Here is a 15,354-nt window from a genome sequence, read left to right as displayed (position 1 = left end):
ATGGCGATGACTGATCCAAGAGCCTTCGGGTCTAGTTCTTCTTCACCTCTCCAATGGAAGTACAACGTTTTCTTGAGTTTCAGGGGTGATGACACTCGCAAGAATTTCACAGGGCATTTATACGACAAACTTCTGTGGCGCAGAATCAGAACTTTTAAGGACGACCCAAAACTCAAAAGAGGCGCATCTATATCTTCGGAGCTCTTTCGTGCAATTGAGGAATCGAGGTTCGCTGTGGTGGTTCTCTCTCCGAACTATGCTTTGTCTTCCTGGTGCTTAGATGAACTTTCAAAGATTTTTTATTGCATGGAAGCAAGAAACACAATTTTGCCATTGTTTTATGATGTGGATCCCTCCCGTTTGGGTTAATATTTAAACTTTGGGCTTGAACTAAGGAAAACCCAAGGATGCCAATTAGAAAAGGAATTGCCTGAAGCCCAGCATTGAACCCAGAAGTGAATCGAAGCCTTTTAGCCAAGATACAAGTCACATGGCTATAATTGAAATGACAAGTAATGGAGACTAACCTACTACCAGCCAAAGAACATTTTCCAATGACACTTCTAGTAAAAAGTTGATGATTTACTACCCTCCATGTGTTTTCGAGCAAGAGCAAAAGTTACAGCAGTCGAGCTAAATTGTCTATAAAAGGAAAGAGAGACAACAGCGACTAGGACACTTAACCAATCAAACAAACATACAAACTATGCTCTTAAGTCATATTTGCATCCAAAAGCTAAAGTCAACCCAGATTCAGTCCTTTTAGCGATGGTTCTTTAGAAAGCTATCATTTGTCTAGTTTAAAAGCTATGCTATCTCCCTTAGTGGTGTAGTATCGATTCCCTCGTGTAAACTTGTTTACCATCCATCCCTTTTTTAGCATATAAACCCTTATAAATTCAAAGAGAAGTGACCGCAAGAAGTTCAACCTTGCCAGACAAGGTGAAATCTTGCCCGAAGCTCTTTGTTTGTTTTCTAAATTAGTAGATCTATTACTTAATGCATTCTCCAACATGTATTCAAATTATTCCCACATGTTTCTCTATTTTAAGAGTACCATCCAAAGAACACTTTCCAATGGCACTTCTAGTAAAAAGTTGATGACTCACTACCCTTCATGTGTTTTCGGGCAAGAGCAAAAGTTACAGTAGTCAGGCTAATAGAGACAAGGACACTCAACCAATCAAACAAACAAACATACAAACTCTGCTCTCAAGTCATATTTGCATCCAAAAGATGAAATCAACCCAGATTTAGTCATTTTAACGATAGTTCTTTAGAAAAGCTATCCCTTGCTTAGTTTAAAAGCTCTGCTATCTCCTTCAGTGGCGTAGTATTGATTCCCTCCTGTAAACTTGTTTACCATCCATCCTTTTTTTAGCATATATACCCTTGTAAATTCAATGAGAAGTGACCGCAAGAAGTTCAACTTTGCCAGACAAGGTGAAATATTGCCCGAAGCTTTTTGTTTGTTTTCTAAATTAGTAGATACATGCAAGTTATTCCCATCTGTTTCTCTATTTTAAGAGTACCATTTACATCTGGATCTGGTTAACTTGATCAATATGTTTCATTAAAAAGTAACTTGGAACCAGATAAATGACTTAAGGGGCTATGGACTCCCTTCATTCAAACATACAAGACTATAAACTAAAAGTCCTTGTTTACAAGGCAAGAAAAAGAACTTAATGCAGACTTAACCCATCTGTGACAATCCTTTGATAACAAGAAGTCTGAATAACTTGGGGCGCAAGTAATTGACTTAAAACACACTTGTTTTATATCTGCTATACTGAGATAGCAGTGGCACGCCTAGCACTTGGTTAGTTTTGATTGCGAGCCTCAAGACCTACATCTAAGACCCCACAAAGGCACATTTTAGAACTAACTTTGTTCTATTCTTGTAGCACATCAACAAGTAAGAGCCCGACTATACATCCAAAGTGTTATTCCCTAGGGAGCTATGCTGAGGTCCAGAGACCTTCTCTAGAGAAATCTTTTACCAAACACCTCCCATGTCCGAAAACAAATGGGGACTTTCGCGGAAGCCTTTGACAGGCATGAAAACTTTCAGGAGGATTCAGCAAAGGTGCGGCATTGGAGAGCTGTTTTAACAAAATTGGGGAACCTTGCTGGATGGGCTTCAAAGGACAGGTAACACCCTGAACCAATTAACCAATCAGTCCTATAGTTGTAACGCATTAAAGGTTTCGTTCTCTACAGTTTTCTTTTTCTTTCGTGTAGATATGAAACGGAACTTACAAATGAAATTGTGGAAACAGTGTGGAACAAACTTCGTCCCACATTCACATTGAGTTCTAGAGAAAACTTTGTGGAAATTGATTCTAAAATAGAGCAACTAGATTTGCTTTTAGACGTTGAGGCCAATGACGTTCTTGCTGTAGGGATATGGGGGATGGGTGGGATTGGTAAGACAACCATTGGAAGGCTAGTCCATGAGAGAATTTCTCATAGATTTGAAGTTCGCACCTTTCTTGCCAATGTTAGGGAGGTGTCGGCGAAACATGGTATTGTTAATCTACAAAAACAACTTCTTTCCCCAATATTGAAGGAAAAATTTACACAGGTTTGGGGGTAATATGGTGGAAGCATGATGATAAAGAATTGCTTATGGAATAAATTCTTCTTGTTCTTGATGATGTGGATCAATTAGAGCAGTTGGAATTTTTGGTTGGAGACAAACGCTGGTTTGGTGCGGGGAGAAGAATCATCGTTACAACTAGGGATCTACGTTTGCTGGTCTCACATGATGTTGAGATCAAACAATTTGAGCTCATGGGATTAAGTGAAGATAAAGCTCTTCAGCTGTTTAGTTGGCATGCCTATAAAAATGATCCGGATGGCGAATATCTGGAGTTGTCAAAAGCTTTTGTTAAACATGCTGGCAAACCTCCTTTAACTCCGAAAACTTTGGGAATCTTTTTGTGTGCAAGAGATCGAGGTGCATGGATAAGTACATTGGATAAACTAAAGAAAGATCCCGAAGAGACAATTTTAAAATTCTTCTAGTAAGTTATGACGGACTACTAGATGACATAACCAAGAATGTTTTTGTTGATGTGGCATGCTTCCATAAGGGAATGACAAGGATCGAATAATTGAAATACTTGACAGCTGTGACTTTCCTGGACATATCGGGATAGATGTTCTTGGTGAGAAATCTCTTTTATATATTTCAGGCAAGAATGTGGAGATGCATGATTTGGTACAGGAAATGGCATGGAAAATTGTTCGTAGAAAGTCTAAAGAGCCTGGACGACGTAGTCGATTGTGGCTTCCTGAGGACATTTTTCATGTATTGAAGAATAATATGGTAAGAAATTATGCAGAAATTTTGAGCTTAGATATACAGCACTATAATTTCTTCTAAAACGATATAGGAATTGGTCATGGAACTAACTTCTCCTTTATTTTTTCATCAGGGAACAGAAGATATTGAAGGCATAGTACTACACTTGCCGAAGCGTGAAGAAGCACACTGTAATTTTGAAGCGTTCTCTAAGATGTATAATCTAAAGATGATCCAATTTAATCTTCTGTTCCTTTCTCCTGGCTCTGAAGTTCTTCCTAATTCTTTAAGATTTCCGGAGTGGAGATATTATCCATCCAAATCTCTACCACCAAGTTTTGAACTGGACTCTCTTACCGTACTTAGTTTGCCTACTAGTGAAATTGTTCAACTTTGGAATGGAAGAAAGGTACAATAGTGGAGTATGTATATAGACGTATTTATGTTTGCATTTTTACAACCTTGTTATAAATCAAGGGTTTTTAATCTAATCACCACTTTCTATTATTCTGCAGCGCTTGTCCAATTTGAAACATATGGATCTTAGTTTCTCAAAATTAATCAGGACCCCAGATTTCACAGAAATTCAGAATCTTGAGAGGTTACTACTTGAAGGTTGTTACGATTTAATTGAGATCCACCCATTTATTGCCGCTCTCAAAAGGCTTAAGATTTTGAACTTTAAAAATTGTACGAGTATGAAGAGTCTCCCAAGTGAGATAGCAATGGAGTCTCTTGAATTTCTGAGTCTCTCTCAATGTGTCAATCTGAAAAAGATTCCGGAGTTTGTTGGAGACATGAAAAATCTGTCACATCTTATTTTAAGTGAGACTGCTATTAAGGAAATACCTCCATCAGTTGGATGTTTGATTGGCTTTGTTGAACTACATCTAGATGGTTGTCGAAGTCTCTTGTGTGTTCCAAGTGTCATTTCTAATTGCAAGTCTCTTAAACTTCTCAATATGTTAGGGTGCTCAAAACTTAGCAAACTCCTCGAAAGCTTGGAGTGATGGACCGTTCGGAGGAACTTGATTTGAGTCGAACTGCATTAAAAGAGTTACCATCTTCACTTGATCATTTGAAAAATCTAAAAAAGTTATCTCTTTCTGGATCTCCTGCATCATGGTATACTTTTGGGATTTTAAAAAGAAGGATTCCCCATTCTTTGTGTTGTTCGGTTTTCACTTCTTCAAAAGGCTTATGTTCTTTGAAGGTATTAGATCTGAGAGACTTGAATCTTTGTGAAGGAGCAGTTCCAGAAGATATTGGCTACTTGTCCTCTTTAGAAGAATTAAATCTTAGTGGAAACAATTTTGTTACCCTCCCTGAAAGCAGTGGACGGCTTTCTAAGCTTTCAGTATTATATTTGGAGAATTGCAAGAGCCTTCGCCAATTGTCAGTTCTTCCACTAATGGCACATTATATGTATTCACAGATGATTCTACTTCCTTAAGCATGTTGTCAGTTCCACCACAAAAGTTGGGCCTCTACGCCAATCTGTTAGAATTTTCTTTCAGTGCTGTTAATTGCTCTGGTCTAGTAGTTGACAATCATGGTTGTAACGGTATCATATTTTCGGTGCTAAGGAGATTGCCTCAGGTACTCTCTCTCTCTCTCTCTCTCTCTCGTTTGATATAATTGTTTCTATGGTCCAGGGAATTTCTCGATCTGTCAAGCAATTCCATACGGTAATTCCAGGAAGCCATATTCCTGAGAGGTTCAGTAATCAAAGTGTGGGAAATTCACGTGGAGATTAAGGATGGCAACGGTTCGGTTTGAGGACGGAAATGCTATATCCATCTCCATAACCAAGAAAATTAACTATATCCATAACCACAAATTAACCATCGGATATTATCCATAACCATACACACCGGGTAACAAATTCCTCTTCGGTTAACAGGTATATTCATCTTCGTCAATACAAAAAATATATTCGTTCAGTTAAGACATTATAAGTTAGTAGATATTAATTTGTCATTAACATTTGATGTATAAAATGATCCAACGAATGGATCTTTTTGAGTATAAAAATTAAGGATAAATTATGTTTTACCCCCTTAGGTTTCGATACAATTACAACCTCATACAACATCTTTAAAACATTTCAATCTCATACATTTAGTATTATTTTTTTTCAATTTCATACAACCGTTAAAAAATCTGTTAAGTGATGATGTGGCAAATAAGGGGTCCCATTTGTGCTAACGTGGCTGACACATTTGTGTCACGTGACTAAACATTTAATAAAAAATTAAAAAAAATTAATTAAATAAAGGTTAATAATAATAATAATAATAATAATAAAAATAATAAAAATAAATAAAAAGAAGCCTAAAAATCCCTTGTCTTCCCCAAACCCCTTCTTCGTCTTCGCCCCAACCACCTCAAGCCAACCCCTTTCCCTTTCCCCTTCTCCCATTACTAATGCACCTCTTCTCCAACCTGAATCCTAACTTCCTTGTTTATGCATCCAATTTTATCCAAGTTTCACACTTGCAATTAAACCTAAATCCCTAATCCAAGTAATTTAATTCGATGATGGGTAAGGTTCAGAAACATCTAGGCTTTGTCTTCGTCTTCCCCAGGCTCTGTCTTCGTTTTCATCCTCGTCAAGGTTCTCGTCGGCTAGGTGGGAGATGAAGATGATGATTGATTTGGTGGAGATGGAAGAACACGAAGAGAAAGGAAGTTGTTTGGGTTAATATTTAAACTTTGGACTTGAAGGGAAAAAAGCCCAAAAGAGCTCAATAAAGGAGATTTTGCCCGAGGCCCAGCACCAAGCCCAGATGCCCATCTCTAAACAATATGACGGCTCCCCATTAAATGCAAAGGTTAGGTGCTTACAAGGGAAGTGACAACTAATGGAAATCAACCAACTCTCGGCCCAAAAGCACTTTTCCGAATGGCAGAATATGTAAAAATGTTGATGACTCACTACTCTTCAGTTGCTTTCGGGCAAGAGCAGAAATGGTGCAGTCGGGTTAATTCGCTTATAAAAGGGGGAAGAGGGCCCAAAGACAAGAACACTCAACCAACCAAACAAACAAACATACAACTTTGCCTCTCAGTCAAGCAAATATCCAGAAAGCTGTGTTTTGTCCAACTTCTGCACCCTTTTAGCCTTAGACTTCCTTTAGAAAGACATCTTTTGTCTATGTAAAAGATCTGCTACCTTATCTAAATGTTGTAGTATCAATTCTCTTGTGTAAACTCATTTACCACTTATCCCTCTTTTAGTACCTAACCCTTTGTAACTGCAACAAAGAAGAGACCGCAAGATGTTTAACCTTACCTGACAAGGTGAAATCTTGCCCACCTCTCTTTGTTTTGTCTTTCAATTAATAGACCTGGTGTTATAATGTATTCCCCGGTATATATTGTGAACACGAAAGTTCCTTGAAACAAGAAACAAGAATAACGTGTACAAAATAATATTTTTTGTGTTTGATGATTTTGGGGTTACGATCTCTCTCAAATTTGGTCCTCTGATTCTATCTCCGTAAGATGTAGATTTGTTAATCCAAGGGCCGTCGAGGCTTGATCTTGGATGAACAGTTGTAAGTTTCTTCAAGGGCCTTCGTGGCTTTGATCTTGAAGGTTGATGGAAGTTTCTTCAAGGGCCTTCGGGGCTTGATCTTGAAGGTTGATGGATGAGCGTTTCTTCAAGGGCTTTTGGGCTTGATCTTGAAGAATGGATGTGTGGATTTGTTTGTTGATCCAAGGGCCGTTGGGGCTTGATCTTAGGATGAACGGATGATGAATGAATCTTCAAGAGACGTTGGGCTTGATCTTGAGTTGGTGGAAGTTCTTCAAGGGTCGTTGGGGCTTGATCTTGAAGGAGGAGTGTATGGGTTTGTTGAGGTTGTTGATCCAAAGGGCCATTGGGGCTTGATCTTAGGATGAACGGATGATGAATGATGAACGCTTTCTTCAAGGGCCGTTGGGGCTTGATTTTGAAGAATGGTTGTGTGGATTTCTTCAAGGGCTTTTGGGCTTAATCTTGAAGAACGATTGGATGTATGGGTTTGTTGAGGTTGTTGATCCAAAGGGCCGTTGGGGCTTGATCTTAGGATGAACGGATGATGAATGATGAACGCTTTCTTCAAGGGCCGTTGTGGCTTGATCTTGAATAATGGTTGTGTGGATTTCTTCAAGGGCTTTTGGGCTTGATCTTGAAGGTTGATGGATGAGCGGATCTTCAAGGGCTTTTGGACTTGATCTTGAAGAACGGTTGGATGTATAGGTTTGTTGAGGTCGTTGATCCAAAGGGCCGTTGGGGCTTGAGCTTAGGATGAACGGATGAACACTTTCTTCAAGGGCCGTCGGGGCTTGATCTTGAAAGAGGATTTAACGAAGAACGAAGAGAGCTTTCTTGATCCTTCGGAATTCTTGGGAATTTGGATGGTTGGAAGCTTTGGAGTTTCAAAGCTTCAAGGATTTGGGGAATTCCTCTTCTAATTTTGGAGTAGAGAAATGTATTTGTGAATTCCTTGATGCTTGATACCTTGATGGAGAAGCCTATTTATAGGCTTTGAGAATGAATCACCACCACAAAAATATTTTTTTCCTTTCCAAGCACCATTGCCTAATTTTCCCACTTAATGCAATATTGAAATTGAAGTGGTGTAACTTATGGCCTAATTTCCCACTTAATACCATTTTAAACTTGAAGTGGTGTAACTTATGGCCTAATTTCCCACTTAATACCATTTTAAACTTATGGCCTAATTTCCCACTTAATACCATTTTAAACTTGAAGTGGTGTAACTTATGGCCTAATTTCCCACTTAATACCATTTTAAACTTGAAGTGGTGTAACTTATGGCCTAATTTCCCACTTAACACCATTTTAAACTTGAAATGTGTATGCTTTGTCATTGCCCAAATGAGAAAAACTTGCTTTGATCCGTAATGGATTGAAGTGTGCTTGCCTTGTCATTGCCCAACATGAGAAGAAAAACTTGTTTTGATCCTCAATGGATTGAAATGTACTTGCCTTGTCATTGCCCAAAATGAGAAGAAAAACTTGTTTAATCCTTCAAGGGTATTTCTTCCTATTTTGTTGAGTCACACGCCATGTGTACAATTTGTACAACACGTGGCGTATGCCATGTATGCCTTGACACATCAAAACTTTAATGCATTGGTGAACATTTGTTTTACTGAAATTTTGATGTCTACAAATGCCCCCACTTCAAGGCGCGTCGTAGACATGTGCTTGACACGTGTAGAAGATGCGTTTTGAAGTCCCTTAATGTAGATGTCAACCCAAGGGCCGTCGAGGCTTGATCTTGAATTAGGCTGAAAATTTCTTCAAGGGCCATCGAGGCTTGATCTTGAATTGGGCTGGAGGATTCTTTTGGTCTCCCCTGAAGGTCTGAACTTACTCCTTTTATCTGGAGTTGAATTTGATTCAAGGGTGGAGAACACTTGATTTCGAATCGGGCTTGTGATTTCTTCAAGGGCCATCGAGGCTTGATCTTGAATTGGGTTGGAGGATTCTTTTGGTCTCTCCCGAAGGCCTGAACTTACTCCTGTTATCTGGAGTTGAATTTAATTTAAGGGTGGTGAACACTTGATTTTGAATCGGACTTGTGATTTCTTCAAGGGCCATCGAGGCTTGATCTTGAATTGGGTTGGAGGATTCTTTTGGTCTCCCCCGAAGGCCTGAACTTACTCCTTTTTTCTGTTTCTTTGTTCAATCTCTCCAATTCGTATTGAAGAGGGTTAGAGGATAGCTCAACATGTGCAGTTGTAGCTTGTCTCCACATGCTTCAATGTATCATTTTCACTTGCCTTACTTGCTCCCCTTTGCAGAAGTGGTATTTCCTTATGCAGGTTTAGCATCTTCTCTTGTAGTATTTGTTCCTGATGCAGGAGTTGAATGCAAACCTTGCATTTGAATGGACCATCACTTCTTGGTGGCAGCGTAAGTTTGAGTGGAGGTTCCGACATATTGCTTTCTCTATCCTTGTCTTGGCAGGTGAGAACAAGGGCAAAGGAAAAGATAGGGGAAAAGCATGATATGAGATACCTTTGCTTTCGCCCTTGATGATATGAGATACTTTTGCCTTGGTGTCATTTGTTTGCAAGGGCATTCCCGGAGAGGAAGAAAACTGAGCATTTTGAGATGCTTTGCTGGGAGTGTACTCTCGGAGGTGAGGAAGAGTTGGGCATTTTTTTTTTTTTTTGTTTTTTTGTTTTTTTGTTTGCAGGTCTGCCTTGCCATAAAAGATGAAGGTCGACATATATAGGGATTTCCCAATAGCAAGTGGTGGTACTGTTCTTTTACCCTTGTCGACAAACATTTTTGATCTCGCAAATCCGGCTTTTTTAAATAGTGACGACTCTTCGATCTTTGAATACGCCTCTTTGATTTCTGAACGACGCCTCTTCGATTTCTGAACGAGCGCCTCTTTTGACAAAGCTGCACGCGTTTTCTGAAAAGCAGAGAAAGCGCCACCGAACTTCGCGCTTGTCGGCTAAAGATGTGTAGCTGCGATGATGACCTCCACGTGATCTTTTGACAAAGTGGCACCCGTGCTCTGAAAAGCCGAGAAAGCGTCGCCAACTTACGCCGAAAAATCCAGCTTTTGAGATTTGCAGAGCGATGTCTCTTCACTTTTGAATAAGCGGCCCTTCGATTTCTGAACCAACGCCTCTTTGATTTCTGAGCAAGCGCCTCTTCGATTTCTGAGCAAGCGCCTCTTCCTTTTTATAAAGGTATTGATCACCTCTAACATGCACACTTTGAAGGTTGCTCATTCCTGAAAATCATCTCCGGCCTTTTGAGTTTTAACTCCATCCACCCATCTCTTTTAACACCTTTGAAAAATGGCTAACCCATCGAACCTTAGCTTAGAATTAAGTCTCAGCAGTGATCCGGTTGCGCCGCGTCAAGGTAATGTATGGTGCCCGTCTTTCTTATCTTCTAACGGTCCTCTTACAGGTGAAGACTCAGTGATGCAGAATGCAACAACAGCTACAATAGTAGCTAGGAACCTCCTCACACCAAAAGATAGTAGGCTGCTTTCAGGACGGTCCGATGAGTTGGCCGTTCAAGAGTCCCTCGCTCTCAGTGTTCAGTGTGCGAGCTCTGTGTCCAACATGGGCCAACGCCTGCTTGCTCGGTCTCGTCAAGTGGAATCATTGATGGCAGAGATGGAAGATCTTAAGCAGGAGATTAAATAGCTTAAGTACGAGAATAGAAGTTTGCATGTGCTTGCAAATAACTATTCGTCGGGCATGAAGAGGAAGCTTGATGAGATGCAAGAATCTCAAGGTCGAATGCAAAGTGACTGTCAAAGGCTTGCGTCTTTCTTCCAGAGGCACTTTTTTCCTGGGTCATCCAGCGTTCCGCCAAGTATTAAGGCCTCGAATGCTCTATCTCCGATGCCTCCTGCTCCGAGAGTGTTGCCACGTAGTGGGGCTTCACGTACACATCCTTTGTGAAAGCTTCATCTTTTTTTTTTTTTTTTTTTTTTTTTTTGTACGCACTTGTAATTTCTCGGAGATCAATGAACATGTTTTATTTTATTCAGTGTATTGTGCTAAATACAGATAAAACATATACATCACCAAGATGTGTTATTTCCCCTTTTTTTTATTTTTTTTTATTTTTATTTTGATGATGTGACTATACTTGAAGTTTTGAAGTTTCAAGTTGCCTACGTACCCTTGGTTGAGGAGGGATCAAGTCATGACGTAGTTCAAATGAGTGATGGTTTTTTTTTTTTTGATGATTTTACCGTACACAGTTTATGCTCTTGCGGGCCAGGAGCGTGATACATGGAAGACTTGTGCTGCTTGAACTTGTATTTGTCGCAAAGCTCGTCCATGAGTCGGTTGGAGAACTGTTTTCCGTTGTCAGTGATAATGTAGCGAGGCACCCCATATCGGTGGATGATATGCTCCTTGATGAAACGAACAACAGTTTCCTTTTTTACTTCCCTTAAAGGGATGGCTTCAGCCCACTTGGAGAAGTAATCTGTTGCAGCTAGGATGTAAGCTTCCCCTGCAGATGACTTTGGCGTAATTGGTCCTACAACGTCCAATCCCCATGCGTCGAACGGCCATGAAGCAACTGTAGGGTGTAATGGTTCAGGCGGTTGATGTATGAAGTTGGCGTGGAATTGGCAGGCTTGGCACCTTTTGGCGTGTTCCAGGCAGTCCTTCACCATGCTCGGCTAGTAGTAACCCATTCTTTTAAGCCGGAAATGTAGCTTTAGTCTAGACTGATGTGCCCCACACACACCTGAATGTGCTTCTTCCATGACTAGATTAACTTCTTCCTCACCTAGGCATCTCAGGAGCACTCCTTCAAAAGAGCGTCGATAGAGTGTTCCTTTGTAGTAAAGGAAGCGAGGTGCTCGTCGACGTATTTCGGAACGGTGTCTGAGATCATCTGGAAGCTTTCCGTGCTCTAAGTAGTCGATCAGCGGTTGTCTCCACTCTTCAGCATCGACTGGAAGTACTGAGATGACATTTGTATCATCTAGTGACATTTCATTAACGAGCGGAATCACCCATATTTGGAAAACTGGCACGTCTGCAACTTCATCTTTTCCTAGTGTCATACTCGAGGCTAGATTGGCGAGAGCGTCTGCCATTTGATTTTCCTTTCTTGGCACATGTTCCAGTGTCACAGCTTCGAACTTTTGTAGCAGTTGGGTCGCTAGCCAGAAGTATGGGACAAGATCATCTTTCCTCACCTCATATTCAGTTAAGAGTTGATTGATTATGAGCTTGGAATCGCCATATACCTCAAGAGCTGTGATTTCCATGTTGATCGCCATTTGGAGCCCGATGATCAATGCTTGGTACTCAGCAACATTGTTGGAGCATAGCTCATTCAGTTGGAAGGAGTAAGGTAGTATTTGCCTTTGTGGCGACATGAATACTACTCATGCCCCCGCTCCGTCTGCTCGTGCAGATCCGTCGAAGAACATCGTCCATGTTGGGAAGATGTCGATGTAGAACACCTCTTCGTCAGGCAAGTCGTCTGAGATTTTCCAATCAGCCGGGATTGGATGATCGGCAAGGAGCGTCTGGTGCCGTTTGCAGTTTCAGCTCGTGCAGGCAATGAGCGTTTGGTGCCGTTTGCAGTTTCAGCTCGTGCAGGCAAGGAGCGTTTGGTTGTCACCTTTTAGACTCGTGCGAACGAGGAGCTTTTGTTGTCACCTTTTAGGCTCATGCGAACGAGGAGCTTTTGTTGTCACCTTTTAGGCTCGTGCGAACGAGGAGCTTTGGTTGTTGTTGTGGATTTGTCAAGCGATTTGGGAGAGGCGTTCCTCGCAATCTTCATAGGAAGGAGCCTTGACCGAGTAATTGAAGAAGTCTTCTGGGAAGAGGTCGCACATTGTGATGGGGATGGACGAACTTTGTGTCGAAATTTCATTATCTCCAACACTTTCACATTGTTCTGGAGGTTGACAAGAGCTGTTTTGCCCCCTTTTCGACTGATAAACTTGTGGACAAGATGGTTGCTGCTTGTCCAATTTCTTCGAAGCGATCTTCGAAAGGCATTCCTCACAATCTTCATAGCAAGGAGCCTTGGTCGAGAAATTGAATAAGTCTTCGAGGAAGAAAAGATCCCGCATGAACGATCTTTGTGTTGAAATTTTCTTATCTTCAACATTTTCACATTGCTTTGGAGGTTGGCGAAAGCTGCTTTCCCCCCTTTCTGATTGGTGCACTTGTGGAGAAGACATATGTTTCTCGTGCAGTTTCTTCGAAGCGACATGAGTCCATCCTTCAATTTCACTTGACTTGGAGCATGCCCCCAACAGTCGAGGTGAAGACTTTGAGTCGAAAGAGCCAGAAGTGACATCTTTCTTAGGGATTTCATCTTCAGTGCCGTCCTCTTGGGTTTGTTGGCATGAAGATTTGCCAGTGTGGACGATGATGCGCCTCCTTACCTTTAGTGGTCCTTTTGTGTCGACCTCTAGGATTGCTTGGCGCTTCATCCTTGAAGGAATCAAGCTTCGAACGTCGCCTTTTTCTGCTAACCCATCGAACTTTTCTTCCTTTGGTGTTGTCTTCCTCTTTCCAAAAGGCTTCTCATTATCTTCAAATCTTTCCGAAGCTGATCGTCGCAAAGGAGAGATAGCTGTGTTGCTTTGTTTCTTAGGCTTTAACAACCTTTCAAAAACAGAGCTTTGGGATGTTGGCGCGCTAAGCCTCTTGAAGACAGAGGTTCGGCCTTGACTACCAATGCGATTAAGCGCTGAAATTCTGGAGCTTGAATGGCTCATCCTATCGAAGACCGACGTTCGAGGGGCGGGTTTAGGCTCTTTTTTGTCTTGTTCAATGCTCACGCTGATGTGTTGAGCGCTAGCTTTCTTCACTTTGCTTGAAATCTTCACGGGTGCATTTGGTGTGAAGCCAAGTCCGGCTTTGTTGTTGTCAACTCCGTAACCATGCTCCTTCAACTTCTTTTGAGTTTTGGTGAGGTTACGTTCTTTGTCATTGACGGTGTTTGAAACCTTTTTTCCAAGATTTGAAGAGGAAGCAAAGTCATGCCTAGCCTTTGACATGGGTTCGTAGGCATTTGGGTTAAAGCCTTCTTCGGTCTTCTTAGTTGGAAGAGAGCTTGGTTTCATTTTGACGCCATGTTGTGCCTCCAAACGGTTGATGAGTCCGGCGGTTTGCAAGTTTTTCTCCTCTGCAGTCCGTGTGAGCTTTGCGATTGCTTCATTCATCTGAGCTAGCTGCTCCTCGATTGAAGTTACTCCAGTGGTCATGACTTGCATGGTTGTACTGCCGCTCGAATCAGCGTCGGAGAGTAAGGACTCTGAGTATTTCCTCAAGCTTTCCCCTCTTGATGCCCTTAGCGAGGCTAGGGTGATCACAGGCTCGTGCCTCAGGTCTTCTTGTTCCTTTGACAGAGTTAATGCAGGGGCGGAAGCCGCGGCAAAAAGAGCTCTTGCCTTACTTCGGGTTATGGTGCCCGAAATATCACCACTTGCGGCGATAATGTTCTTGTTCTTTGCTTTGATTGCAGGAACAGCTTGATCCTTTCTTGATGCCATTTGTGCTTTTCGATGGTTTGAGGATAGAGATGAGAGGTAGAGATGTCCCACTGGGCGTGCCAAATTTGTGAACACGAAAGTTCCTTGAAACAAGAAACAAGAATAACGTGTACAAAATAATATTTTTTGTGTTTGATGATTTTGGGGTTACGATCTCTCTCAAAGTCGTTGCAGAGTTATTTGGAGAGTTATAATCTGTTCATCATTGTTTTCTAAAGTCGTTGCATGATCTCATTATTCTTTGCTTGGTTACTACTTAGAAGGCGTTTCATCACTTAGTTCCAAATGCTAGAACTCATGCCCATTTCATTTAAAGCATGTTATTGATTTGCATAACACATATTCAAGATGAAGTTGTGTAGTGACCACCACAAAAGCCAAACAGCCATGTGCCCTTCACTCATTTTGTGTTTAAGTTTAACCTCATTGAGCCGTGTTAGCCCATATTCTTTGTTAACCCGCACTATCTTCACCTAGCCTAGATTAGGACCATCCTTACCCTTGTTCTTGAAGCATAGTAAGCAATGAATTCCTTTTGATTAATGTGTTGCAGAAAATAAGTGTGGGGGAAGGATTATGGATGTGAGTTTTTGTGCCATAGGCACGGTTAGAAAAAAGAAAAAAAAAAAAGAAAAGAAAAGAAAAAATGAAAAAGAGTTGAAAAGAAGTGAAAAAGAGTTCCAAAGTATTGGTTGTTGAAGTAAGGGCCCAAAACAATGAATTAGGCCCTAAGAGTTGTTTGTGTTTCCCCTATTTGTCTAAAAGTTGATTTTTGCATTCTAAGGGAATTCTAGGTCTTAATTTCATTGCTTTACTTGCTATTGCTTAAAGAACTTTTGTTTATCCCTACCTTTCCTTGTCAGCCAACACCCCAAGCCCCGTTACAACCCTCTATTTCTATCTTGAGTGTTGTGCATTTCAATTGTGGAGTTTGAATTTGGTATGAGCATATGGTGTCACTGGTTCTCGCATCTAAGTAGTAGCATTCCATTCATGAGATCATATCCAAAC

General features: G+C 41.0%; 1 pseudogene; it reads left to right on the top strand.

Annotated features, from left to right (window-relative positions):
* On the top strand, positions 1-5,050 carry LOC103951178 (annotated as a pseudogene).
* The last annotated feature ends 10,304 nt before the right edge of the window (positions 5,051-15,354 follow it).

The sequence above is a fragment of a genome, unplaced genomic scaffold (assembly GCF_019419815.1).
Source record: "Pyrus x bretschneideri cultivar Hongxiangsu unplaced genomic scaffold, Pyrus_bretschneideri_v1 Contig16, whole genome shotgun sequence".
In the NCBI taxonomy this organism is placed as follows: Eukaryota; Viridiplantae; Streptophyta; class Magnoliopsida; order Rosales; family Rosaceae; genus Pyrus; species Pyrus x bretschneideri.
Note: the sequence above shows the minus strand (reverse complement) of the source record. Positions and strands in the feature narration are given on the sequence as shown.